The sequence below is a fragment of the Sciurus vulgaris genome (genome assembly GCF_902686455.1).
Source record: "Sciurus vulgaris genome assembly, chromosome: 14".
Lineage (NCBI taxonomy): Eukaryota > Metazoa > Chordata > Mammalia > Rodentia > Sciuridae > Sciurus > Sciurus vulgaris.
In genome coordinates, this window is record NC_136475.1 from 77,496,826 (window position 1) to 77,511,986 (window position 15,161).

Genomic DNA, 15,161 nt, shown 5'->3' on the forward strand with positions numbered 1-15,161 from the left:
TTGGCTTTCTGTATGTCAACAAATTATTTGATACAGGTAACCGGACTTTCATTAGTTTGAAGGATGATAACCATCACCTAGTCCACCCATTTCCTGTCTAGAAATGATCACTTGGAGCATTGCCTAATCCCTTAGGCCTCTGAGCTTCATATTTTATTAAGTGGAGACATTTTTAGCTCTATTCTGGTAGTCATAAGATTTCATAAAGAATTGAACCAACTTCTCTTTTTTGGAGCCAGCTTCTAAGATAAACATAAAAACATAAGCAGGGTCACTGCAGAGGAAAAAAAAAAACTCACAAACATAGGCCATCTAAATTAAGAATTCACTAGAATGATCTTATTTTCCTACCTGTGTTCCATTATGTTAAAATCAAATTCATTTATTATTTCTTTTTCTTTGTATTTTATTGGCATAAAGGTAATAACTGTCTTACTTCACAGGGATGCTGTAAGTTTAAAATAATTATCAAGTCATTCCACAGTTTCTTCTGGGCTAAAATGCCCTAATGCACCCAGGTGTGGTGGCACAGGCCTATAATCCCAGCAACTTGGAAGGCTGAGGCAGAAGGATCACAAGTTCAAGGGTCAGCCTCAGCAATTGCATGAGACCCTGTCTCTAAATAAAAAAATAAAGGACTGGTGATGTTACTCAGTGGTAAAGTGCCCTGGGTTCAATCCCCAGTACCAAAAACAAAACAAAACAAAACCCAGAATGTAAACCTTTTAGTTTGCTTTACATATTTAACTTACCTTTGCTGTAGTAATAAAGACAATTTTCCTAAATCTTAAATGGTTCACTGGAAAAACAGATTCAGACTTTAAGGAAAAAGTTTTGGAGTTCCTTTTATCACTGGTAGTCTAAGATACCATTATTTCACAGTTCACAGCTGTCTTGCCAGGCCTCAATCAAAGAGAAAATTTTAATTTTATTAAACAAGTATTTATTTAGTTTTGGCTATGTGCTAAGCACCATGGAAGGCAGCAAGATAACAAATATTACAAAGTTCCTTAAAGAGCTCCTATTTATGTGGAAATATATCTGTGTAAACAGCAACAACAAATAGTTAAACTTCCTGACAAATCCAACAACATATATATGAAGTACAGATAGTCCCCAGCTTACACTGGTGCATCTTATATTTTCTTGACTTTACAAAGGTACCAAAATGACAATATACATTTAGTAGAAACTGTACTTTCAGTTTTAAAACTGTACTTTCAGTTTTAAATTTTTTATCTTTTTCCAGGGTAGTGATATGTTGGGCAGCCTCAGTGAGCAGAGAACTGACACTCTATAACTTGCTGTTTTGGTAAACTGTGATGTTTGATAGGTCAGGTGTGTTAAGTGCATTTTCTACTTAACAATATATTCAATTTACGATGGTTTTATTGGGATATGATGTCACCATAAGTGGAGGAGGCCAGGCATGATGGTGCATGCCTGGAATCCCAGTGGCTTGGGATACTGAGTCAGAAGATCGAGTGAGTTCAAAGCCAGCCTCAGCAAAAGGGAGGCACTAAGCAACTCAATGAGGCCCTGTCTCTAAATAAAACACAAAATAGGACTGGGGATGTGGCTCAGTGATCCAGTTCAATCCCCAGTAGCCCCCCGCTAAAAAAAAAGTGGAGGAGCATCTATACACAGGATAAAGAGAGAGGACTTGATTGACTTCACGGAGAAAGACTACCTAGGAAGGTATGCTGGGCTGGATAATAAGTCCAAAAGATATACATGCCTTAATTGCTGAAATTGGTAAATATTACTTATAGAGATGTTGCACATGTTTAACACTTTTGAGATTGGGGAGATTATCCTGGATGATCAGGGTGGGCCCTAAATGTAATGAAAAGTAACCAGGTGCGGTGGCACACACCTGCAATCCCAGAGACTTGGGAGACTGAGACAGGAGGATCCCAAGTTCAAGAAAAGCCTCACAATTTAGTGTGACCCTGTCTCAAGAAATAAAAAGGACTGGGGATATAGCGCAGTGGTAAAGCACCCTAGGTTCAATGCAAAAAAAAAAAAAAAAAAAAAAAAAAAAAAAAAAAAATCAATCAATCAATAAATGTAATGACAAATGTCCATACAAGAGGGAAATTTGAGAGAAACAACATGTATCCCATTTGTTTACAATAAAAAAAAAAAAAGAGGGAAATTTGACTACAGAAAAATAGAATATGTGACCACTGAAGCAAGAGATTGAAGTGATGCCAGGGAATGCAGGCAGCTCTTGAAGTGGGAAAAAGCAAAGAAACAGATTCTCCCCCTACAGCCCCAGAAGGTAACAAACACATCTGCAGGTAGCTTCACTTTAGACCAGTGAAGCCAATTTCAACATCTGCTCACCAGATGTAAATGAATACATCTGTGGTATTTTAAGCCACCAAGTTTGTGGTGATTATTACAGCAGCTAAGGAAAACTAATATATATTTTCCCAGAGAAAAAGGTTAACTTTGGCTTCTAAAAGAGAAATAGGAAATCCATCATCAGGTAAGGGTCGGTTGCACATGCCTGTCTCCTGAGGCAGGGGGGTTACAAACTCAAGGCCAGCTCTCAGTAATATTGTGAGAACCTCCCTCAACATAAAAAATAAAAATTTTTTAAATTAAAAATAAAAAATGGCTGGGAATGTAGTTCAGTAAAGTGACTCTGAGTTCAATCCCCAATACAAAAAAAAAAAAAAAATCAGCAGGTAAGAATAGTTAAGGAAAAACAAAATTCATTTTCTCTGATCTTCTGGTTTCAATTTCAGAAGACAGGAAGATACCAAGTTACCATAAAATCTGTGCTTTTGCACTCTAGGTTTCATGAAGATGTCTCACTTTTCAGCAATAAGGATTGAAGATTTTCAACATAGTTGCTACTGTTTTTCCTTTTGCCTCACCTCTGGTTTTGCAGTTTGAAATTTAATCTGTTTTACAAAGTTTCTTACATCTGGAACAGAAGAGAGATTTTACAAAAGGGGGAAGAATATTCTCAAGAATGAGATTAATCAAATTATGTTATGCGCTTGAATGAATATGGCATAATGAATCCCACTATTATGTATAATTATAATGCAACAATAAAAATAGTTTAAAAATAAATGAGAAAATGAGAGAGAGAGAGAGAGAGAGGGGATTTCTGACGCTTGTTTGTTATTGGAGCAAGTTTGAAGAAAGAGTAACGAAGACTTGCCTGATTTCTTTGGGACTAAGGGAAATAAAATGATAAAAATAAAAAATTAGTAACAGTTCAAAAAAGGGAAAAAATTATTCGCCCAGAATGAAGCACAAAGATACAAGGATATATATACAGTTAAGAGAGAGGAAAAAATAGACTGAGGACCCCAACATGTGCAAGGACGGTTCTATAAGAAAATAAAGAGAATGGGGCTGAGGATGTAGCTCAGTGGTAGAATGCAAGCCTATAGTACCTTGAGTTTGACACCCAGTAAAAAACAAACCAACCAATCAAGAAACAAAAATCCATTGTCCAGATCTCCAGCATGTAAAAAATAAATTAGTTTAATTAACAGAAAGATGGCAAAACATTTGAAAACATAATTAGATTTTTTTTTCTTTGTATTGGGAATTGAGCTTTTTACTACTGAGCTACATCTCCAGACCTTTTTATTTTTTTATTTTAGGATAGGGTCTTGCTTAGGGCCTCACTAATTTCCTGAGGCTGGCCTTGAATTTATGATCCTCCTGCCTCAGTCTCCCAAGACATTGGGATTACAGGCATATGCCACCACACACAATTAGATAAGAATTTGTAAATATTGACAAAAACATTAGTTATCAAATTTTAAAAGTAAACTTTTAAGACTAATAGAGCGAATATATACTGCTATGGTTTGAATGTCCCCTCAAAATTCATGTTGAAATTTAATCCCCCTTATGAAATACTAAGAGGTGGTACTAGGTAAGACCATTAAAGGAGCTTAAGTAATGAGGGCTCGGCCCACATTATCGGTTATTTTGAGAGTGACTCGATCTTAAAAACCAGTTTGGCTTTGTCTTTTGGATGAGGTCCCTCACTACATGATGTCCTACACTGCCTCAGGACTCAGCGACAATCTGCACTAGCAAGAATGCCCTCACCAGATGCAGCCTCTCAACCTTGGACTTTTCAACCCCCAGAACTGTAAAAAATCTTTTCTTTACAAATTGCCCAGTCTTCGGTATCCAGTTTTAGCAACAGAAAATAAGCACACTGCACACACTGCAGCACATGCAAGGGTATTTGCTGAACTTCAAGGATAAAAATAAGGTTGTAAACTGCATGAGATGGCACAGGTAGGTAATCCCAGTGACTTGAGAGGCTGAAGCAGAAGGATCTCAAGTTCAAGGCCAGCCTGAACAACTTAGTAAGACCCTTTCTCAAAATGAAAAGGGTTGTATTTAGCTTGGTGGTAGAGTGCCCCTGGAATCAATGCCCTTCCTTCCTTTCTTCCTGTTTTCTCCCTTCCCCCAACCCTTTCCATTGTGTTGAGAGAGGGGACCCTAACAACCCTAACAGAGCCTGACAATCTCACTGTGTTGAGAAGACCAAGTCTTTAGTTCAGGAAGGACAAGGTGGCTAAAATTTTCAGGGGAGAGTACCAAAATGGATGGAGCTACACAGAGAAAGAACTATGGAGATCTGTAGATTTTGTCAAGATTTTGTCTGACTACTGAGCTAAACATATTTGAGAAAACTACAACAGCTGGGACAAAAATGAGCAGGTGGAGTACTCTTCTTGTAAGGTACAAAGCTACTCTCCCCACCCTTCTGGTTGCAGCCATTTCCCCGCCTCCCAACTACTGTCAGTCTGTGAACGTCCTAGCTAGCTATTGGTTCGTCAGTCAGCTTGCAAGTATCCTTCTCTGTTATTGGTCCCCTGTTAGCCCCAGGGGCTTCTTAAAGATAGCTTCACCACCATCTTTTCTCTTGCTTTTCTCTCTCCTACTCACTCTTTCTCCTCCTCACTTTTCCACTCTCTCTAGCACAGTGCTCTTTCTCTTTTTCTTTTATTTTCTCTCTTACCCTAGGGAGACACTCTGTTTGCTTAAATTCCCTTATGTGAGTTCCCGTGTCTGGCGTGGTTTTTGTGGGGTTTTCTTACACTTCTAGAAGGCAGAAGGTTAGGGAATAATTTGTGTTCCCACGGGCCAGAAAGCAGAGGCCTCCTAATGCAGAGGGCATCAGATGGAATCCTCAGAAGGATATTGCCCATGTAGAAGAGACAAATTTGTTTTAAAGTCTGGATCAACCATAACAAACCCTAATGAAACTTAAAACTAAACCTAAAGGGACTGAACTGTTTCTAAATAACATATCCAGGCTTCTGGGGAGAAAAAAAAAGTCCAATATTTAAATAAATACCAAAAAATTTAGCACACAAAGAGGCAAAATTCACAATGTCTGTTATTCAATAAAAAATTACTAGGCAGGCAAAGAACAGGAAGATATGATACATAACAAGGAGAAAAAAAGGAATCCAGAACTTAACCAAATGAGAAAATTTAAAAAATAATATTCTTGGGCTGCAGTTGTAGCTCAGTGGTAGAGCACTTGCCTAGCATGTGTGAGGCACTGGCTTCATCCTCAGCACCACATAAAAATAAATAAATAAAATGAAGTTACAGTGTCTACCTACAATTTTAAAAAATTTTTAAAAAATTCCAGAAACAACTAAGGGATTCAAAAATGGCTATTACATACTTATATATACAGAGGAAAGCATGAGCATGATAACAAGAGAAAAAGAAGATACAAAAAGACACAAGTTGAACTTTTAGAGATTAAAAAAATATTAAAAATGAAAAGGCTTGGGGGTGTAGCTCAATGGTACAGAACATGCTTAATATTTGTGAGGCGCTGGATCCCATCTCCACTGCGCGCGCGCGCACACACACACACACACACACACACACACACACACATATATACACGCACACACACACACACAAAATGAAAGAAAATACACTGAATGGGATTAACAGCAGATTTGATACCAAAGAGTGAAAAATTAGTGAACTTGAAGACATTACAATAAAAACTATCCAAAATGAAACTCATGGAGGAAAAAAAAATCAATGGAGTATCAACAAAACATGGGACAAAATAAAGCTTTCTAACATACATGTGATTACAGCCTCAGAAATAGTGATGGGAAGGTCATAAATACATTTGAAGAAATAGTAGTCAAAAACTTTCAAATTTGAGGGTTGAGGGTGTAGCTGAGTGTTAGAGTATATGCTTAACATGCACAAGGTCCCAGGTTCAACTCACAACATATACACATAAAATAAAAATTAAAAAATTCAAATCTGAGAAACCCACAGTTTCAGGAATCTCAATGAACCTCAAACAGAAGAAACAATAAGGAAATCACATTGAGGCACATGATAATACAATTGCTGAAAACAATAAGAGATTAAGAGAAAAATCTTTCAGCACCCAGCACAACAAAGAAAAAGAGAGAGAGAGAGAGAGAGATTGAGATCTTAAAGCGCCTAGAGGGGAGGAAGAACTCTTATTAGGAAGGGAAGATGATGTAAGCCCAAAGAAATAACTATAGAGATTAATAAAAAGATACTGATTGAAAAGGAAGAACTATTTTTTGCTTGTTAAAAATAAGTAGACTTCCTCAAGAGGAGTTGGTGAAGTAACATGGCCATGGTATGATCTAAATAATTCCACTCTGGATATGTACCTAAAACAATGAAAAGCAGGGATTCAAGCAGGTATTTGTATACCATTGTTCACAGCAGCATTATTTACAATAGTCAAAACATAGAAATAACCCAAATGACCACCAAAAAATTAATGGATAGGGTTGGGGTTGTGGCTCAGTGATAGAGTTCTTGCCTGGCATGTGTGAGGCACTGGGTTCGATCCTTAGCACTGCATAAAAATAAATAAATAAAGGTGTTGCATCCATCTACAACCAAAAAAAAATTAAAAATTAATGGATAAACAAAATGTGGCATATATAAAATGTATAAATAAGGGGTAGGTAAGGGGAACAGCTAAGGAATGAAAGTGACCAACTTATGCTATATGCATGTATGAATACATCACAATGACTCTCTCTTTCATGTATAACTATAATGCACCAATTAAAAAAAAACACTAAATAATAGAAGGAAGATCAGTAGAAGAGAGGAAGGGGTCAGGAGGAGGGATAAGGGGATTGAGAATGAAAACACTACGCCATACACATTTATGATTATGTCAAAATGAAGCCCACTGTTATGTATAAACTGTGTAACACACTAATAAAAACAAAAATGGATAAAAAATGTGTATGCATATGTGTATATTTGTGGGACTGTGTGCGTGTGTGTACTGTAATATTATTCAGTCTTTTTTTTTTTTTACTCGGGTACCGGGAATTGAATCCAGGGGCATTTAACCACTGAGCCACATCCCCAGTCTTATCTTAAAAAGGAATGAAGTTCTCTCTTTTTTTTTTTTTTTTTTTTTTTTTTCTGGTACCAGGGATTGAACCCAGGGGCACTCAACCACTGAGCCACATTCCCAGCCCTATTTTGTATTTATTTAGAGATAGGGTCTCACTGAGTTGCTTAGAGCCTCGCTATTGCTGAGGCTGGCTTTGAATAAGTGATCCTCCTGCCTCAGCCTCCCTAGCAGCTGGGATGACAGGCATGCGGCACTGAACCCGGCAGGAATGAAATTTTTACACATGCTATAATATGGATGAACTTTGAAGATATATGCTAAGTGAAATTAACCAGATACAAAAGGATATAAATATTGTATGATTTCATTTATATAAGGTACCTAGAATAGTAAAATTCATAAAAAGTATCATGGTGAGCTGGGGATGTGATTATTCAGTGGTAGAGCATTTGCCTAGCATGCACAGAGTCCTGAATTTGATCCCCAGCACAGAAAACGAGAAAGAAATAGACAGAGAGAGAGACAGAGAGAGAGAGAGAGAGAAAGAGAGAGAGAGAGAGAGAGAGAGAGAAAGGAAGGAAGGAAGGAAGGAAGGAAGGAAGGAAGGAAAGAAGGAAGGAACGAAGGAAGGAACGAAGGAACGAAGGAAGGAAGGAAGGAAGGAGGGAGGAAAGAAGAGGAAAAAGAGGAAGGAAGGAAAAATAGTGGTGGTTACTTGTGTGCAGGGGAGAGAAATGAAGAGTTACTGTTTTTTGAACTAGGAATTGAACCCAGGGTTGCCTTACTACTACTACATCTCCAGCTCTCAAAAAAATTTTATTTTATTTTTTTATTTTTAATTTATTTTATTTTTTTATTGTTATTTCTTGGTACCAGGGATTGAACCCAGGGTCACTTAACCACCAAGCCACATCTCCAGCCCTTTTAAAATATTTTATTAGAGACAGAATCTCGCTAATTTGCTGAGGCTGGGTTTGAACTCAAGATCCACCTGCCTCAGCCTCCCAAGTTGCTGGGATTACAGGCATGTGCCACTGTGGCTGGTTAAGAGTTATTGTTTAATGGGTACAGAATTCCAGATTGGGATGATGAAAAAGTTCTGAAGATGTCTGAAGATAGATGGCAGAGATGATTGCACTACAATTGGAATATACTTCATGTCACTAAACCATTCACTTAAAAATGGTTAAAATGGTAAATTTTATGTTATTTGTATTTTACCACGATAATTTTTTTTGAAAGAAAAAAAAAAAACAAGTTGAAACTACATCTATAAATAATCATAATAAGATTAGAAAGGGCTGGGGTTCTGGCTCAGTGGTAGTGTGCTCATTTAGCATTTGTGAGGCCCTGGGTTTGATCTTCAGCACCACATAAAAATAAAATAAAGGTATTGTGTCTACCCACAACTAAGAAATACATTAAAAAAAATAAGATTAGAGGTAGTTAAAGCTTGCTGAGTTTTTTTTGTTTGTTTGTTTGTTTTTTGCGGTGATGGGGGTTGCTGAGATCTTTTTAAGATGAGGATAGAAACACTGAATAACTCCAGATTTTATAATATACTTGTAGTAAATGTGAACATTAAAATTGTGAGGGGTAGCTGGGCACAGAAGCACATACTTGTAATCCCAGTTTCTTGGAAGACTGATGCAGAAGAATTGCAAGTTTGAGGCCAGCCTAGGTAACTTAGTGAGGCTCTGTCTCAAAAATAAAAAAATATAAAGGGTCTGATACAGGGTGCCACTATAATCCCATAATTCCAGTGACTTGGAAGACAGGCAGGAAGATTGCAAGCTCAAGGCCAGCCTCAGCAACTTTACGAAACTCTCAACCATTTACCAAGACCCTGTCTCAAAATTAAAAAAAAAAAAAAAAAAAAAAAAAAAAAAAAAAAAAAAAAAAAAAAAAAAAAAAAAAAAGAAAAGAAAAAAATAAAAAGGGGGCTGGGGAGATAGCTCAGTTGGTAGAGTGCTTGCCTTGTAAGCACAAGGCCCTGAGTTTGATCCCCAGCACCCCCAAAAAAAATAAATAAATAAATAAAATAAAATTAAAAAAAAATAAATAAAAAGAACTGGGAATGTAACTCAGAGGTGGAACACTCTTGGGTACCAGCAAAAATAAACAAACAAATAAATAAATATTAAGACATTAATTTCACTCATTAAAAGAAAGAAACTTTCAAGGTTGAATTTTTTAAAAAGTGTAGCTGCATGTTGTATAACATAACTTTAAGTTATGACTAGTAAGGTTAAAAAACATGGGGAGTGGCAGGCCAGCCTGCCATCACTGACAGAATCCAGGAGACAGATGGACAACTACAGCAGTGGAAAGGAAACTATTTTGGCAGACCAGGTAGCAGAATTCCAGCCGGCAGTTTTTCTAGTGCTGTTATTTAGTCTCTAGCAGATCATAGAGTCAAGTCATTGGCTTCTGAGGTCTTTTTTTTTTTTTTTTTTTTTTTTTTTTTAAATTTTTTACTGTGAGCCTCAGTTTTAAGACCTTTTGCCCTAGTGATGACCATAAAAAGCAGCAGAACTTTTCTAGGTAACACACTAGGGTACGTTTGGGCCAATCTGTCAGACTCACCCTATGTGCCCTCAGTTCTTAATGGCCTATATGGCAAAGGAATGCTCTTACTCAGAGATTATAAGGAATTCCTAGGGAATGGTTAAGTGGACCACAGGTCCTCCCTGGAAATTACTCTCACTTTTGCCAACTGTCCCTGCTCCAGACCACTGATGCTCCTGGGCTTCACTACCACCTCTTCCACATTCTCCATGTGGCTTTACTCCAGTGGACATAGATCTCACTTTAAAATTTTCTGGTGGTTGGGACTGAACCCAGGGCTTTGCACATACTATCATTGAGCCCCCATCTTCTCACTTTTCCCCAAAATTCAGCTGAGTGCAGGCTGTTCCATTTAACAAGACAGAGAGGTACCAGGTGACACAGTCCTGTAGTGTCAGCAGCTTGGGAGACTGCAATAGGAGTATGGCAAATTTGAGGCCAGTCCGGGCAATTTAGTGAGACCCTGTTTCAAAATGAAAAACAAAAAGAGCTGGGATAGCTCAGTGGTAGGAGCACGCGTGAGTTCAATCCCTACCTAGTATGGGATGGGAGGAGGGAGACACATAGAGGTCAAATACAAAAAGCAAAGAATATCCACGTTTGCCACTAGAAGTGGCTATTCTTCAGATTCCTGATAACACAGAGCTGGCTCACTCTGCCTGCTTTCCCCACCAGGAGCCTCCAGATTGTGGTACACCTTGGAAGCCTAATGCCAGTGACAGACAAGCACCTGAAAGATTTTTTTTTTTTTTTTTTTTTTGAGTCCACAACTTGCTTATTTCCACTCTAAAGTGTTGAAGTGTTTGAGGAAGAGACTATCCTTTTCCTTAGGGGAAACACTCACCTCTACCTTGGCCTAGTTAATGCAATCCCAGGAATTGCCCATACTTTCCAGTGTTTGGATAATCATGCTACCTGTAAGAGACCAGTGGTCCAAGTCAGTCTGTCTTCTTGCATGAAGTGTGGGGTTTAGGTTGGCACTATCCTCAGGGTTGTTCCATTTTGTGATCTCCTGTGTACAACACTTGGTTAAAAAATACATAGGACACATAAGAACAAACAAGGATTTTTTAAAAAATTCAATCTATGTTCTTTTTTCGGAAAAAAAGTGATCTCTCCCTGCAAGGACACAATCCTGCTATGGATACAATTCATGTTACTAAAATAGATAAAACTCCAGCTACTGTGAATGTGGGTAAATGATCCTTCCATGGTTTTCTTTAGGATAAAGATATCTCCTTCATATATTTTACAGAGTCTGTTCAAGTGATTCCCGAGTAAACAGACTGTTTCAAGATTAATGTCTCACCTTCTAGAAATATGACAATGCAATTGTAAAATATAATATTTCTCTGACTTCAAAATCTCAATTTTGGGGATTGGGGTTGTGACTCAGTGGTAGAAGGCTTGCCTACCATGTGTGAGGCACTAGGTTCAATTCTTAGCATGGCATACAAATAAATGAATGAAATAAAGGTCCATCAACAACTAAAATAAATTTTTAAAAAAGTCTCAACTTTGGGATACCTGTTCTGTGTTTTTTTAGGTGACTGTCAGTCAGGTGTCACACAAGAGGAGACACAACTGAGGCACAAGAAAAGAGTCTTCTATACTTACAGGCACTAGAGAGGAGGTGCTACATGCCATGCAGGCTTACAGGGAAAATGCCACATTTTGGTTGTGTGGGAGGACAGTAGCAAGGAGAAAGCATAGGCAGAGTTTTCATTGCAGTTCCAAGGGAAAGGCAAGGCAAGGCAAAGATTTTATAGGGTGGTCCCTAATTGCCTGGAATGATTAGGGAAGAAGAATATTGACTCCCGGGGTGTAAAGGCCAGATAAAGACAGTCTGGTTTCAGATTGGTTGAATTGTATATCAAAGGCATGCTCCTGGCTGAGTTCTTTGTTATCTCTCAGGACAGGAGGCTACCACTGGGAGCGGCAGTCTTTCTCCCTCTCAAAGGGTTTTCAAAGATGTTATAGAAATAATACAGAAAATGTAAAATACATGCAATACACCACCCTTTTAAAATTTATAAATACAAAGTGGAAGATAGATTAGCCCCAAACCTCAAAAATAAACTCAGTCCTCCCTCTGTTCTGATAACTTTGGAATATTTTTTTTGGGGGGGTGGGTACTGGGGATTGAACTCAGGGGCACTCAACCACTGAGTCACATACCCAGCACTATTTCTTATTTTATTTAGGTACAGGGTCTCACTGAGTCGCTTAGCGCCTCGTTTTTGCTGATGCTGGCTTTGAGGCTGTCTCAGCCTCCGAGCTGCTGGGATGACAGGCATGCACCACTGCGCCCAGCTCATTTCTGAGCTCTAAATCCTCCCTGGATTTTTTTTTCCCCTCCCCAGATCAATTTTTCATGTTTAATCACACCAGGAAGGGATATAGCATCAACACTACTATTTCCTTGAGGAAAAGTTATTGAACCAACAAACCAAAACTCGTGAGGTCTAGAGGTACTGTAGCTCAGTGGTAGAGCATGTGCTTAGCGTGCAGGGGCTTGACCCCCAGCACCATCAGCAACTAAACCAAACCAAACCAAACCAAACCAAACCAAACCAAACTGCTGAACTTCCAAAGGTAATATTTTATGAATGGTGTAGTATCAGCTATGAAAGTTATGTGAAGGAAGGGTCAATAACAGGATAGCTGCAGATGTACTTCAGTCACAGATCAAGTGCAACACTCTAGGTTCAAACCTGGGTACTACCATAAAAAAAAAAAAAAAAAAAAAGGAAAAGTAGGAACACCAAGAAAAGCCCGGACACTCTTTCTCACATGTGCCCTTTCTGTTTTCCTCTCTTTTCCTCTCATTTTCTCTCTTACCTTGCAGGGAGACACTCTGTTTGCTTAATAAACCTTCTTATGTGGGGGGGGGGGGGGGAAAGAAAGAAAAGCCTGGAGTTAGGTTGGGGAACTTGGGAGGACCACCATCCCACCTTCTCACCCTTTTCCCACTGTCTCAGTTAACATCTTTCATATGCAGGGCATGTTGCTCAATCTGGTCTGTTGCCCACTGAGGGTCTTGTATTTCCAAGACAACTTGAATTTTCTAGGACAATTTAAAAACTTTTGTTTTAACTATTGTATGTATCTGTGGTACTGGGGGTTGAACCCAGGAGGCCTTTACCACTAAGCTACATCCCAAGCCCTTTTTCTTTGATTTTTCAATGTTAAGACAGGGTCTTGCTAAGTTGTTGAGGCTAGCCTTGAATTTGAGTTACTCTTGCCTCAGCCTTCTGAGCTTCTGGTATTACAGGCATGCACCACCATGTCTGGTTGATGTTTTAATTTTTATAACACAAATAAAATAAAAATATATAAAATATATGCATTAGCATATTTTAGATAATGTGAACTAACACTTTTTGAGTGATCCTGAGTTTACATTTACAATTGAATTGGTGTCACTTTATACTTGAAAGTTAGAACATTTTGCTTTTAAGGCACTATTGCCTATATTGGGGTCCCTTGAATTCCCAGGGATATGAAAGTGTACATTACAGGGACTCATAATTCCTTTTCTGCCTTTTTTTTTCCCCTGTGTTAGGGATGAAACTCTACAGAAAACCACCGCTTCTAGCCTGGGTTGCTCCAAGCGGCTCACGCCACTTCTTGCTCTTTCAGCCCGACCAGAGGGACAAAAAGACATGTACTCTTCCGAAGTTCATGAAGCAGATTCCCCTTTATTCAGATAACACACCCTCAATATATAAGCAGTCTCATGCATAAGCAATTGTAACCAGATATGTCCATCCAATCCTGTTAAAGGTCAAGCACAAGCATACATGTAAAGTATATCTGTCCACGCGCTAGGTGGCTGAACTGATTATCATACAGCCAATTCTAAACACTTCCTGCCTCTCTCCAGGCATAATCAGGACACCATTTGCTCTCTGCCAGTCGCCATCTTTAGATGCACATGGTGTAACCCTGGGCCCCGGGTTTCACCCACCACAAAACTCAGGTCCTCACGTGTCAGGCAAGTGCTCTACCTCTGAGCTAAATTCCCAATCTTTTACGATTATGTTTGAAAAACACTGCCTCAAAGCATCTTTTCTCCTTTTGCTCATGAGAGGCAAATGGAAGCAGACAAAAAAGTTTTTTTAAAATTACTGGTATGGGGACTGGGGTTGTGGCTCAGTGGTACAGTGCTTGCCTAGCATGCTTGAGGCCCTGGGTTCAATCCTCAGCACCACATAAAAATAAAATGAGGGTACTGTGTCCACCTACAACTAAAAACAAAATATTAAAAAAAAAATTACTGGTATGTCAGTTATCTGATAGAATGATCAATCTGAGAGAAATGGCTACAAGAAAAATCTAAACAATCTAGCGATTTTAATAAAGCAAAAGTGATATACTCAGATATTGCACAGGAATTGCCTACGTCTTAAAATTGGGATTTTCTATCTACAACAAACCAAACCCATGTCTTCATTCTTTGCTGTTGAATCAATTTGGTATATATTGTAGAGACACTTTTTTCATTCAGATCAGCCCCTTAAGTACATGTTTGATTAGCCAGATTTTTGCAGCTCATACTTCAAAGGACTATCAATATGTGAGTGTAAAGTCTCATTTTTGTGCCCCTTTCCCCACACCCCATTCAAAGCAAGAAATCTTTTGAGTCTTTCCAAGTATACTGCAGTGATTTAGGAGGACATGGAGTTGGGGGTAGGGGGAGAATATTCATCTGATTCTTTTTGTCTTTCCCCCCACTTTCCATAAGCCCCCTTAGTATATATTTAGTTCTGCTCTGAAACCACTACCTACCCTTTCCAGTGTCTTGGTTTTTCTTTTCATTATTATTTTCTTTTCCACTTTTTTTTTTTCTTGTTTTTCTTCCATTTTGTTTCAGGCCATCTCCTAATTTTTTGTGAGAATAATCTGATATGATTTCCACTCCATATTTAGCATGTGTACATGACTACTTAATAAATAGTAGTCTTTTCTTAACTATACAACATTTAGGGAGAACTGGGCACTTTACATTAAGCTCTTCTTATCTTTGAAACAATTTTAAATAATTAAATGTCTGTTCTTCAGATGAGGAACTCAGCCTGAGAGGAAATAAGTAATTTGTTAAAGAGGCCTTATAGGTAATCCATGGCAAAACTCACCCTCTTTTCACAATGCCACAATCCATTCTTAGAAAAAATCAAAAACCAAAAAAGAAAAA